The sequence below is a fragment of the Ursus maritimus genome, unplaced genomic scaffold (genome assembly GCF_017311325.1).
Source record: "Ursus maritimus isolate PB19 unplaced genomic scaffold, ASM1731132v1 scaffold_23, whole genome shotgun sequence".
Taxonomy (NCBI): domain Eukaryota; kingdom Metazoa; phylum Chordata; class Mammalia; order Carnivora; family Ursidae; genus Ursus; species Ursus maritimus.
The window spans coordinates 2,796,058-2,811,208 of NW_024424786.1; the positions used below are offsets into that span (position 1 = coordinate 2,796,058).

The 15,151-nt window shown below is 37.7% G+C and overlaps 1 protein-coding gene across 1 annotated transcript in view; it reads left to right on the forward strand.

The window, feature by feature from the left end:
* FAR1 (fatty acyl-CoA reductase 1) overlaps positions 1-15,151 on the forward strand; it is a 65,791-nt gene that overhangs the window by 296 nt on the left and 50,344 nt on the right. The gene's annotated exons all lie outside the window — the stretch shown is intronic.

Below are 15,151 nucleotides of genomic sequence, written 5' to 3' on the forward strand. Positions count from 1 at the left end.
CACCCCCACCCTTGGCCGCCCGGAGCCGGGGGCGCCAGCCTCGCCCGGGGTGGTCTATGCGCCGCTGGGCTGGGGCCGCTGCCCTCCAGAGGGCCGGGCTGGCGAGCGGGGACGCAGGGAGGGGCCTGGTTTGCATCGGCGGAGCCTTGGGGGCTCAGTCTGGTGTGGGGAGGCCGCATAGAGGTGGCGAAGGTGGGGCGGGGTACTTAACGGAGAAGCCGGCTCGTGTGCTCCGGGGTGGCAGTCAGAGGAGGCCTGTGATTAAAGGATTTCTGGTCTGAGGGGGAAGAAAGCGATGGGAAAAGGGTGATGCTCGGAAAAGGGTGCCGGGGAGAAGGCGCGGAGCCGGGGAATGTGGCTGGCCTTTTGGAAGCAGGCATTGATAGCGGGTGGGGGGAGATCGTCTGGGAGTGAAGGGAGGGTAGGGTTTTGAAGGTTAAGATCTCTGGACAAATGGGGGACAAATGGATTTGGAATAAGAGGCACCTACTCAAACCGGAAGGTGACTGAGAGAAGAAGGTTTTAGGTGAGGTGTGGATGGAAGCTGTTTGACTAGAATGCGTTAGGTGGCCAGTTAGGAGAAAGTATACAAGGAGCCGACGAAGTGGGTGTATATACAGTAGCCGAAGGGTGTGGATCTTATGACTAAGTGAGCAAGAGTAACTGTTCCTTTTGGGAGGGTGTGGAGAGCTGAGAGTCTCAGGTAGGAGTCAGTCAGCCAGATTCATAGATAGGTTCATTCACTACTCATGAGGGCCAAGTACTTAGAGGTAACTCTCACTACTGAGGCCGATGGTGTCTCCCTTCCCCACCCCCGTGATAGTTCATCTATCTAATTGTTTTGCCACAGCGGCACCCAAACTCACCCTCTGAAAAGTAAAGGCACAAACATTATTCGCTTTTGATTGGATGGCAATGAGGAATCACTTAATTCTTTATGTTTTTTTAAAAAATTAGAATGTGTTGGTTTCAAGGCAGCATTAGAAGGTACTTTCAGAAAATCTGTCCTGTAGGGGAGTTTCTCAGCTATTTTGTTGGACGTGTGTAATATAGCATAAAAATTATGCAAGAACTCTTACAGTAACATAGTGAAAATTAACATATAAGTACAATTCTGTTACTGTAGGATCAACCACTTTGATGCAGTAGAATTTGATTACGTATCATACTTGTTGGCAAGTTTTTTAGTCTTGGGAAGAGTGTTGTAGCTAAATAGGTTCAAAGTTCTTTTCACTTAAGAGGAAGAAAGACATGGTATGTGTGTATCACTGCTACTGCCTCTCTGTTTAAAGCTTTATGAATTTTTATTTGTGGGGTGTGGGCAGAGGTTGGGGGTATCACTGCTACTGCCTCTCTGTTTAAAGCTTTATGAATTTTTATTTGTGGGGTGTGGGCAGAGGTTGGGGGCAGAGAAGAGGTAGTAGAAACAAAATTGGCCCACTACCACATTTTCAGTGGATTGAAATGGGAGGAGTTGATAGGCACTGAGGTTTAATATCTGCTTGAGGATAGGACAAAAGGATTGTGAAGAGTTAAATGCTTCTTGACAAACATGAAGTGTGGAGGACAGAAACCAAAGAGGACATATGTTGTATACGATATTTCCTTAGCCAGATCACCAGAACATCATAGCTAATGGATCATTCTTTAAGAGGTAGAAATAATTTCATGGAAGTAATTTCTTGGCACTGCTATTCACTGATCACATTTTACCCTCAGTATAACAGAATACCTAAGTGCTGAGGACTCAAGAGCAGAGAAGTAATCCAAGTGGTATGGAGTTAATCAGGGAAGGTTTCCAGGAAGAGGTGAGTTTTGAGACATCTTTGGAACTAGGAGTGTGGATATGTTATTAGAAGACATGAAGATGACATTCCAGTAGTTTGGACATGCTATCAAATACACTGTGGACAAGAATGACACATTAAAAATGGTTTTAAGGAGGATGGAAGATTTGAACGAAGATTTAAGAGTGTGGAGAGCAATTAAATCTATGGTTGTAGCTTAGTTAAAAAATAATGATTCTGTCTGGTGGCTAGGAGAGAAGAATTAGAATAGTTAATGATGGATTGGAGACAGTAAGGGAAAGANNNGGAAAGAGCATGAAAATATTTTTTGATATTTGAGATAAGAAAATATGTTGACAATAAGTTGGGTTATTGAGAGGTAGATTTGGTGTTCAACCATAAAATAATCAGAAATATTTTTGAGTTCCATCCTGGATTATGTTGATAATAATAGCAAAATTTATTGGGTGCCAGACAGTTTTGAGCTTTTTGAGCGTCATCTTTCTTTGATTATCTCTGTTTTATAGATGAGGCAACTGAGATTCAGAGAGATTTAATTTGCCCCAGGTCACACAGCTAGTAGGAGCCAGGTCAGGATTGACAGAGTCCGTAAATATTAATTGAGCATATGCTTCATGCCAGGTACAGTGTTAAATGCTGGAGGGTCAGAGTTGACAAGCAAATCCAAAAGTCAGGCTGGAGCCATTTTTTTTGGAGGTTGTCAGGAATTAATAGAAGGGAGCCAGTGAAGAAAGAGAAAAAGGTGAGTTGGAGAGACTCTTGTAGACACTGACGAATGTACTGTTTTGAAAAACTTAGGATAGAAATAGTTTTAAGAAAGAGGAAGTAGTCAACAGCAAAATATATGGCTGAGAGACTCAGAGAACAAAGACTGAGAAGAAACCATTGAGTTAAGTCAGAAAAACTTGTGTGAATTTAGTCTCAAAAACCAGAATTAAGATAATAAGGTATAGGCAGATACTCATGTTTAGTGGCAAGTGCTCTATACAAATTTAAAATATGATGGCAGTTATGGTCAAATTCATAGGAAAGATGTTGGTATGTCCCTTTCTAATATTTTAATCTTTGGTAAGATCATGGGTGGTTTAAAAATGCTCATACTCTTTTTATTTTCCAAGTTTATAAAAACAAGCATTACTTTCATAATTAGTGGGGGAGAAAATCATTCTACTGAAATGAGCTAATAGGGAATATGTGGGTGGGCTTCTCTGAATTTTGTTTGGGGTAGGGGAAAAGATCATCTTATTTCAGTGTGTACTGCTGCATATGAGGTACTTTGGTCAGTACATTCCTGTCTTGGAAATGACTAGACACATCCTGAAACTGTATATACTGAAGGATGGCATTTGCTTAATCTGAGGGATCAGGTTACTAAATCACCTTGAAGCATGGAGATATGGTCTTGGCTCTTCTGAACATTGTTTTTTTTAGGGTTTAATAAATGAATATAAGGTTAAACAAAAGCACACCACTCATTCAATTGAGTCATTTTAACTGTGTCCTTTGGACTTTATACCTTTCTTTCTTCCCACACATTGGTTCTATAGTTCCTCTCTTAGTGGGTTTGTAATGGGCTTAGAGTTTCAGTTCAGTAAGGCGATATGAAAGTGCTGAATTGACATATAACTAATTTAACTTAAAATTTGTCATTGTTTTCTTTTAACTTTTCAAAATTTGAAGAAGAAAAGAGACAAATTTCAAGACAATGAAATAAACTTTTCTAATCAAATAATTATTTGAAAGCAAACTAGTAGGATTTGCCCCAGGATCAGTACAGTTTTATTCCAGTCTCTAAAATGGAGATGGAGGGATCTTGTAAGTCAATAATAGGATCTAGTTTTTAGTTTAATTTGGCCCATAGGGGTTGTGAGAGGAAACTTAAAATTTCATCTAGGTACTGTACTATGTTCCTTAAATTATTGCATTTAGTTCTCATACAATTCTGCAAGGTGGATAACCTATTAACAGATGAGAGAATGAGGCTCAGAGAAGTTAGTATTAACTTTCCAAAGGTTGGAGAGGTAGGAGCAGAGCTGAGATTCAAACCTTGCTTTGTGGAACACCAAAATTCATGCATATGACATAAAAGGCAAGAAAGACTTGTTTATATTAATACCTAGAATTGAAAAAAATGCCACATAGCCTTAGGTGTTTAGTAACTGTTACCTTAGAAGATGGGACTATTGCTCTGTGTGTTTGCCTTGTGACACTGGCTCTTGAATGATGATGATTGTTGCATGTCTTTTAAGGGTGCATTATATTACCTTTAGAGGTTATGTGTTCACATTTTAGTATTTTTTGAAATGACGATGTAATTTATAGTGTCTTTTTAAAAATGTTTATGAAATGGATACTAAGTCTTTTTTTTTTATTTGAAGCTCTAATTGTCTTTATTAAATGATTCATGAATTGGACACCACAGCATCTAGTAAGTAGAGAGGCACTCCCAAATGGCTACTATGTCTTAAAGTCACGTGTGTGTCTCAGAATTGCGGAAGTGTGGTATATGCGTATAGTCTGCGTGTACAGTGCCTTAGCAGTTCGTTGTGTGCATTTTCTTCCCACCTCCTTCCTTTACTTAGCCTATTAACTTTTTTTTTGTGGTATTATATAAACTGAAGTACATATTAATAGTAAAATAGTCATTCTCTTTAGTTAGTGAATATTATAGTGTAGAAGAAAGTACTTTGATGTGGAAAATTCACATTGCACTGCAAATGAGCAGATCTGAATTTTAATTTTGGTTTTGCTAGTAACTTAATGTGTAACTTGAGGCAAGTCACTTCCCCTCTCTGAGCTTTAGTTTTCTCATCTCTAAAATGGAGTGGGGAGGAGAACTTTTTAGACCTGTCCAGCTTGAACAAACTGAATGCTCTCTCTTTAATGAAAAACGTGGATGCCTTAGATCCTTCTTAAAAACTGTATTTATTACGTTTCTACTATTTTTTTCTTTGTCTTCTTTCCTTTGCCTTCTCTCCTTGCCCTTTTTTCTATGGATCCTTGAGAGTACTATCAGATCCAATATATTAGAGAGGATGTGTTATTTTTGATACCCTACATTTACTAAGACAGGATATTTGAGAAATTAGGTACTTTGTAAATAGTTAGCAAATGAATATATGTTTTATCTGAGTTTAATAAAAGGATCCTTTAAATAAAATACCATACAGAAGATTTTAAAGTTTCTTTGGAAGGTAGTTCTGCCTAAATAATGAAATGTGTTTAGTCAAGTAAATTTATCTGCTCTCTGTGGGGCAGATGTATAAAGAAGAAAACTACTGGACCTGTTTTTGAAAAGTTTTCTGTCCTAGAAGGAGAAGGAATCTCCTTTAAACTTTGTGTTATGGAAAATTGCCAACATAAAATGCACATCACCAACTTTAGCAGTTACAAACCTGTGGTTAATCTTGTTTCATTTCTACCTCCACCCACTTGCCCCTTTTTTATTTTGAAGCAAATCCCTAGACATTTTTACTAGTTACTACCATATAGCATGATGAGTGTGACAATAGACATGCTAAGCTAAGTGAAGTGGAAATTGTTCATTTAAGTATATTTTGAGACTTGTATGTTATACTGTGCTAGGCGAGAGGAATTAGATATAATAATCTACTGTAGGGCAGGGGTAATGTAATTGGATAGACTGAATATACATATATAAAATAATATAGCAATGTGAGATCATATACCAAAATTGGTGATAGAGATTTTAAGTGAGAGATAACATTATTTCTGAATAAAAGTAGGATTTAGGGAAAAAGAACGTTAAGGGGTGTGATGAGGGTGATCACATGGAGAAAGCATATAGTTAGAAAAATCTAACTTCAGCTTCATAGAAAAAGTTGTATCTAAATCTGTATCTCTGTATACCTTTTAGACCCCTACAGCATAATATTGACATACTTTAATCTTAAATCAATATTTGAAAAAAGCCAATTTCTGTATTACAATTTAGGACACACTGCTTTATGACTCTATCATTGTCTGTGGTGAATTGTTTGGCACATTTCATTAAAAAGCTTCTAAATATCGTATTACCACATGTACTAATGGATCCATTTTGTCTAGAATGTTTTTGTGTGTGCCACCAGCTTTCAAATATAAATCATTTTGAGATCTTAAATGGTGGTGTATATGTATGTGTTTAAATGTTAACCATTAGACAATTTTAAGATTACTTTGAAATATCTAGTTTACATCATTCTTGTCTTTTATGGAATTCTTGCGAGAAATGTTGTCATGGCATGAGTTTTCTCACATGAGAAAGTCTCCTTGAATTTAAGGAATTCTTACCATTATATATTATTATTTTGGAGTATTGACTTAAATACTTTGAAGTATTAATTGAGAATAAAATCTTAAAATATGTTCCATAATGCAGAGATTTTTAGTCAAAGGTCATGACCTCTTTTGAGCATCTTCTCAAAGCTTTGTGCTATCTCCTTAGAAAAACAAACAGTAATCTCCCCTTGTCCGTAGTTTTGCTTTACATGGTTTCAGTTACCCATGGTCAACCTTGATCCGGAAGCAGGTGGTCCTCCTTCTGACACATTAGAAAGTCAGTAGTAGCCTAATACTAAGTCACAATGCCTACATCATTTACCTTTCTTCATCTCATCAGGTAGGCATTTTATCATCTCACATCATTATTAGAAGAAGGGTAAGTACAGTACAATAAGATGTTTTTGGAGGGAGAAAGACCACATTCATATGACTTTTGTTGCAGTATATTGTTTATAATTGTTCTATTTTATTATTATTATTATTGTTAATCTCTTACCATGCCGAATTTATAAATTAAACTTACCATAGGTATATATAGGAAAAAACAGTATGTATAGGGTTTGGTACTATTTGCTGTTTCAGGCTTCCACTGGGGGTCTAGGAATGTATCCACTGCAAGTTAGGGGGAATTACTGTACTTGCACACTTTGTCTTTCCTATAATTTCAGGGGATTAATAAGACCCTCAGAACCTGGGGTGTCTGGGTGGCTTAGTTGGTTAAGCATCTGCCTTTGGCTCAGGTCATGTTCCCAGGGTCCTGGGATCGAGTCATTGGGCTCCCTGCTCAGTCGGGAGTCTGCTTCTTCCTCTCCCTCTGCCCCTCCCCCTGCTTTTGCTCTTTCTCTCTCTTTCTCAAATAAATTTTAAAAAGACTCTCAGAACCCATCATGGGTCTGTGGATTCTAGTTTAATAAACTATTCTTTAATGTATAGGCAGAAAACACACTGCTAAAATTCAACTCAAATTTATTTCTGTGTGTACTGCTCACTTTTTACAAACAAGTGTCTTTCATTATTGAGTGATAAAAATTATGAAACTCATTATGCATATGCCTAATTTTGAACAATAGACCAAGATTTTATTTTACTTTTATTTTTTTAAACATTTATTTATTTATTTTAGAGAGAGAGAAAGAGAGAGTATGAGCAGAGGGAGGGATAGAGGGAGAGAAAGAGAGACGACTCAAGCAGACTCCCTGCCAAGCGCAGAGCCCAACATGGGGCTCAGTCCAGGACCATGTCCAAGATTATGACCTGAGCCAAAATCAAGAGTTGGCTGCCCAACTGACTGAGCCACCCAGGTGTCCCTGAAAAATTTTATGTTTAAGTAATTTCTGCACTCAGACTGATGATCCCGAGATCAAGAGTAGCATGCTCTACCAACTGAGCCAGCCAGGCACCCCCAAAATAGAACAATTCTTAATTGAATTCTTGGGAAAAAGTAAGCTATAGCCTGCTTAATAAATATGTTGAATGATTTTATAAAAGATTTTGAAATAAGTATATGGTACTTCATATAATGGGGCGCTATCCATCCTGAATTAATAGGAAGTAGAATATGACTTTAAGAATGAGTAAATATATAAATACAGTTTTTTAAAGGTAAAGGAAAAAAATACTTTGGCCTAACTTACCCTTATATAGTTGAGATCTGTGGAGGAGAGGGTCTGTTAAAGTATTTTGAGTTGTACATTTGTGTTAAAATCATTCCTGTATGTGATATGGGGGCTTAGAAATGTGTCTTGGACTGAAAGGATTGATTCTCTGTGGAGCCCTGAGAGTGTGTTTATCATCCATCCATCTAGTTTGAGGGATGGTCCTAAGTAAGTTTCTTGGAAATATATGGTTTAAAAGATGGTGGGTTGCACCTTAAACGTAAGCATAATAGTGATTTTTTTTATTTTAATGTTTTTTATTATATTATGTTAGTCACCATACAGTACATCCCTGGTTTCTGATGTAAAGTTTGATGATTCATTAGTTGCGTATAACACCCAGTGCACCATGCAATACGTGCCCTCCTTACTACCCATCACCAGCTTATCCCATTCCCCCACCCCCCCTCCCCTCTGAAGCCCTCAGTTTGTTTCTCAGAGTCCATAGTCTCTCATGCTTCCTTTCCCCTTCTGATTACCCCCCCTTTCTTCCCCTACCGATCTTCCTAGTTCTTATGTTCCATAGATGAGAGAAACCATATGATAATTGTCTTTCTCTGCTTGACTTATTTCACTTAGCACATAATAGTGATTTTTAGCATAAGCAGAATCCTCAGGAGATAGGAACAGTTGAATTAGCTGCTGTTGAGACATTTGACTGTGAAGATCAGTGAATTTTAGGTGTATTGCTTTAAAATGATACCCTTTGTGACCTGTTAGAGTTAATAATTCTCTGAGTATCTAATGTACTACTAGAAAACAGCTTATTCTAATACATAGTAATAGATACATAGACTCTGAGAGCTAGGAGAAGGAGGATTTAACCATCAGTGATTTTGGCTCCTTTTCAGTGAATTTTGCGAATGGTCAGAGCAGTTAATTGGCCCAAGGTCGGGTGTTTAGTGGCAGTCCCAAGAGTTCAGTTATTCATTACTGATTTTTTAAAAAACTTTAACTGACTTAAATTCGAAGAGTTAACATATAGTATATCATTAGTTTTATATGTAGAGTTCAGTAATTCATCAGTTGCATATAATACCCAGTGCTCGTTACATCACATGCTCTCCTTAATGCCCATCACCCACTTACTCCATCCCTCCACTGACCTCCCCTCCCCCAGTTTGTTTCCTGTAGTTATGAGTCTCTTACGGATTGTCTCTCTTTCTGATTTCATCTTATTTTTCCCTCCCTTTCCCTATGATCCTCTGTTTTGTTTCTTAAATTCCACATATGAGTGAGATCATATAATTGTCTTTCTCTGATTGACTTATTTCGCTCAGCATAATACCCTCCAGTTCCTTCCATGTCGATGTAAATGGTAAGATCTCATCTTTTTTGATGGATGAGTGATATCATATATATATTTTATATATGTATATATACCACATCTTCTTTATCCATTTATCTGTCGATGGACATTGGGCTCTTTCCATAGTTTGGCTATTGTAGACATGGCTGCTATAAACATTGGGGTGCAGGTGCCACTTCAGATCATAGTGTTGTGTACATACCTAGTAGTGCAATTGCTGGGTTGTAGGGTAGCTCTGTTTTTAACTTCTTGAGGTTCTTCCTTGAGGATCTTGAGGAACCTCCATACTGTTTTCCAGAGTGGCTATACCAGCTTGCATTCCTACCAACAGTGTAAGAGGGTTCCCCTTTCTCTGCATCCTCACCAACATTTGTTTTTTTCCTGACTTGTTAATTTTAGGCATTTTGACTGGTGTGAGTTGGTATCTCATTGTGGTTTTGATTTGTATTTCCCTGATGCCAAGTGATGTTGAACATTTTTTCATGTGTCTGTCGTCCATTTGTATGTGTTCTTTGGAGAAATGTCTGTCCATGTCTTCTGCCCATTTCTTGACTGGATTATTGATTACTGATTTTTGATAAGTCTGTTGTGCTTACTGATTTTGGTTGTCTTCATTCTGGATCTCAGTTTCTGGAGAAGGAAGTATATTTACTCTAGCGCTTTTAGTATTATGGCTTTGATTCTCAATTGATAAATTGACTAAGAATTACCTGGATTTTTATACTCTTAATGTTTTTACTTTGCTGTACATGTTCTCAACCAATCTTTAGCCACAGTAACCCATGGTTAAAATGCTTATTCAGGTGGGTTCTTAGGAGCTTGAATCAGTTTCACAGCTGGAAACATACTAAGAATCCACAAAGTCATCAGACACTCCCCTCATGTTTTCTCTACTTTCTGAGCTGATCCCTGCCTGCAACATTTAGTTGCAAGCTCTATCTATGAACCTGGCAAAGTTTTAAAGATAAACCAGGAAAGGATTTTTGGGAAGAGAATTTATTATAAGATTTAGTCCTTTTTAAGACATTTCTGGATGGTTCCCAGAACTAGAGACTGGAGGGATCATTCACATCCAAGTTCAGAGAAGTTATTTTTACTTCCATGAAGGGTCTGATTCCAAGTACTTATGTCACATTTGGTTGGTATAGACCTGGTGGGCAGGGAGAACACCTGCCCCTGCGTTGGTGACACTATAGCCAGGGCAAGGACCCTTAAAACAGTGACTCTTAAGCGGTTTTAATCCCAGCTTTTTAGCTGGATCATTCTTTAGCTTAATAATTCCCACTTTCTGGTGGAAAAATAATAATTGTCGAGGTACAAGCATTTTGGGAAAGAGGGATTTTCTTCAGCAGTTAGAGGTATGGTTAGTTCCTAATTGAATCGCAAAAAAATTATACTTGCTATAACTAGACTAGTTAGAAAACTGTAGGTCTCAAATCCTAGTGATACAATTGTGTAATATATTCTGCTGGTTTAATAAAACAACTAAAATGATATGAATGAAGCTCAACTAATGCTAATTTTTAATTAAAAAGTAAAAATAATGATTGTTGAAAACCATGGCCAGCTAAAGACAACACAACTTCACTGACAGTGAGTGCCTCTCTTGAAAATGTCAGAATTCCAGCTTTTGAGTGTGCATATGTGGTAGGAGCTTTGTAGCCTTGGGAGTTGCAGTATCCAGAGGTATTAATTGTATACAGATTGAAGTCTTTGGTAACATTCTAATAACATGCCCATTTTTGTAACTCTTAATCACTGGCTTAATAGTTTATTCATAAGTAGTCTTATGAATCAAAGGAAGATAATGCTTTCTAAATCATTTGTAGTCCATGGGAGGTTTGGTCCATTTTTGGATAATCATTACCTTAGAAGGTAATCTGTGAGCTTCTCCAGAGCATTGTTTCTCTGGCTGTGTTGAGAAATTTGTGAAAGGCTGGGTTTAAGTAGAATTCAGTGGGCTTCTATACCTCAGGACATTTGGTAGTCTTTGATATGCTTATATACTGTTGATCCCTGGTTGGGGGTAAAGCATACAGTTTCCCAGCCCCATTTACCATGATTTGGAAAACTGCCTGTTTTTAGGTTCAGCCTTGAGAACAGATTCAGAAGGTACATAAAGTGACACAAGAGCAATTAGGAACTACAGCATACAGCATAAACCAGGAACTTCAAACTGCTTTGCTGCTGTTACGGGTTGGCATTCGCTCTAATAATCAGACTGAGTCTGAATTGCTTCTAAACTGAATCTAAACTGCTTCTATAAGCAGTGAAATACCTGATTCTACCAGCTTGTTCTGAATGATCTTAATCTTCGTGAATAGACTTTGGTAGTTTTAAATTACACCACACAAAATACATAATTAGTTATCTGCCTGAGTCAATTTTTGGGTAAACCTGTAGGTAGTGTATATGTAATGTTCATGGTAAACATAATACATTTTCTTGTTAACATCAGTTTTACTGAGTAACTTGAAATATTTTTATATTAGGTATATTATGGAGTCAAATGTACAACTTTCATGAATTCCTAAGCCAAACAGGGTATTTCCCTTTCTTTAGTTGTGTTCAAGAAGCCTGATTTTTGATAATACACTTAAAGTATTCGTATAGCTATGTATATTGGAATGCTATATTTCACTTTTCTGAGTCTGAAAGTTTTAGGGTAAAAATTTCATGTCCTAACATGAAGACATTTTTATTAAGGTGAGGAGAGACTGTAGAACAATACTTTAAGAAAAAATCATGTGACTTATGGTAACTACTTTTTAAAAATTGTTTTCTCCCAGAATAGAATTGAACACATACTTTTATAAGCAATGGAACTGTATATTACCAAACTGTGTTAATAGGAACTCTACCCTTCTGTAGGCTTTACAGTAGAGAAGTTACCCCACTGGTACAGGCTTTGAGAACAGAAAGAGAAACAAAAGAAAATGGATATTGCTGAAAAATTTAAGTTTTTTTGTCAGCAGATAATTTTAGTGCTGTAGAATTGACATTTACTTTCTGATGGAGGAAGACTTGACTTTTTAAAGATGTCTTTGTGTTTTTTATATCACTCAAAGGAATTTGGAGTCTGATTTTTGTTAATGTCTAATATTTTCCAGGATAATGAAGCCTTAGAGGCATTTAATGCTGGCTAGAGTGCCATGCTCATGGAGCCACCTCAGTGTATAAAATAGTTGTGTAGTGCCCCTAAGAGAACTAATGAACCTATTGGGATTCCTAACCACCAAGAAGTATCTTAGACATTGAGGAAAATAGGATTCAGAGAGTTAAGTATTCATATGCCAGTGTCTGTGTAGGCAAACAGAGTGCCCATTATATCTACTTCAATGGGTGCTTACAACAGTGTTGGACACTAGCATCTTTTATTGAAAAAAGAAATGTTAACCAAGATGCTACAGCTATTCTTTTGTTTGTGGAAAAATGCCTTATAAGCCTTAATTTTTGAAAAGGGAGAAAGGAACCCACTATTCTTATCAGCTTGAGTACAGTAAATAGTTTGTGCATTTTGGGTTTGCATTTTGGCCCTTTATTTGTTGCTTACAGCCTACTTTCAGAGGTGGTTTTCTTTTATGTTGAGTCTTAAAACACAAAATAATGATTGCAGAGTTACTAAAATATAATAGAAAAGACGTAAGACCAATGATTCCCAGTATGCCTCCCGATGGAAGACTATCAAAAATTTTTAAGTATATACTTATCTACAAGGTGAAGCCTTTTCACAGTTGAACTAAAATGAGTTGGCTTGCTTTTGGCTAGAAGTGTGTCAACTCCAAGTGGTAACTTACTGATTAGAGGTTCACAATTAAGTGAATAAACAAAAGTGAAATTTTTGTTCAGTAAAAGAGGTTATTTGGTAGGCAAAATATTTCAAAGTATGAGACCCGTGGGGCCATATGTTTTAAAGGAATTTTGGGTGACTAAAAATATGTAACAAGGAACAATTCTTTGTTGTTCCCTAGACCCAAGAAATAGGTCCAACATGAATTAAATAGTTGATAGTCTCAAAAGTAATAAGCAGTTATCTTTCCATGCTCTCAGTGGCAGATGGTATTTTCTAAAGATGGTTTTAACAATATCTCCCATCTCACATGTTCTTTCAGTGTCATCTTGACTCCTCTCATCCTGAGGTGGGGTTTATGTCCCCTCCCCTTGAATTTGGGTGGTCTTGTGATCACTGTGAGCAATAGAATGCAGCAGAAGTTACACTGTGTGACTTCCAAGGTGAAGTCAGAAAAGGTGAGAGATACACTTTAGTTCTCAAATTAAACAAGTATGATTATTTGGATTGAGCTTTAAAAGTCTTTCTATTCTTGGGGCACGTGCGTGGCTCAGTCGGTTAAACATCATTGACTCTTGGTTTTGGCTCAGGTCATGATCTTGCAGTGGTAGCACTGAGCCCCTCATCGGGCTCCATGCTCAGGGTGGAGTCAGCTTAAGATTCTTTCTCTCTCCCCCTTAGCCCGTTCCCACTCTCCTGCATGCATGCTCTCTCTCTCTCAAAAAAAAAACAAAAACAAAAAAGGTCTTGCGTCTTGCTATTCTCGAAAGATATAGATCAGATTAGTAGCATCAATTATTTCTGAAGAATGAGATTGCTTTGGGGCACCTGGGTGACTCAGTCGGTTAAGCATCTGCCTTCAGCTCAGGTCATGATCCCAGGGTCCTGGGATTGAGTCCCACATCAGACTCCCTGCTTGCCAGGGAGCCTGCCTCTCCCCTGCCTGTGAGCTCTCTCTCTGTCTAATAAATAAATAAAATCTTTAAAAAAAAAAAAAAAAAAAAGAAAAAGAAAAGGTGAGAGAGTTGCTACCTAATACTAGAATCCTGGTCTTGAAGACTGCAGCTTTGTAAGCAATCTAGCCTGAGATTACCATGCTGCAAAGAAACCCAGACTCCTTCATGTGGAGAGATAGGAAGGATCTAAGATCAGGAGCTAGAACTTTTCAGCTAGAACTGTTTAGTTGAACCCTTTCCAAATTCCTAACTTACAGGTACTGTGAGAGAGATGAAAATGATTATTGTTGTTTTACGACACTAAGTTTTTTAGTGATTTTGTTACACAGCAATAAATAATCAGAGCACTGCTTTTCCTGAATCTGCTACTATATACCGAGATTTGACCATGTGGAAATGTCTGGTAAGGAATACACCCCAATGATTTGTTCTGGGATCTGACATTGACCTTATTTTGATCTTTTACTTTTGGAATATAAAAGGTTTTTTTTATCCTCGTACCCTGCACCCATTTGGAAAAGTCAGTCCATTTTTAAGTATTAAGTAGGGTGTATTTTGGTAACTGAAGGTATATCTCGTGTGTTGGGAAGAGCCCCTGATGTGTTTATTATGGCATGAGAGCGTGCGCATCATCTTTAGAAGCCCTTTTCACTGTACTCCGATTTTAGTTGCTGTCGATATTGATATTGGGCTTTCTATTAGTTTCCTAGGGCCACTGTAATAAAGTACCGCAAACTGGGTGGCTCAAACCAACAGAAATTTATTGTCTCGTAGTCTGAAATCCATGCTCCCTCTGAAACCTGCAAAGGAATCCTTTGTTGCCTCTTCCTGGTTTTCTTGTTGGCAATTTTGGTGTTCTTTGGCTTGTAGCTGTGTAACGCCAATCTCTGGTTTTGTTGACACATGGAGTTCTCCCTGTATCTTCACGTGGCTCTCTTCTTATAAGGACACCTGTGATAATTGGATTAGCAACCCACTCTGCTCTAGTGTGGTATCTTTTACCTTAACTAATTACATCCTCAATGATCCTATTTCCAAATAAGGTCGCATCCTGAGGTGCTGGGAGTTAGGAATTCAGCCTATCTCTTTTGAGGGAACACAGCTCAATCCATAACAGGCCTCAAGGGAGATTGGTGTAATTATGTTTTAACCATTTATAAATTTTTATTCCAGAGTAGATGTGAATAGCATTTTTCATCAGTACCCATGAAGTCTGTTCTCTGTATGGTAAGTCCCCCCTTCCTTCCTGCTTGCACACATAATACACATAAAATTTGATGGTAGTTTTTAAACTGTTTTGGCTCATTGGCCCCTTTGAGAATCTGATAAAAGCAGTGGATTCTTTCCCT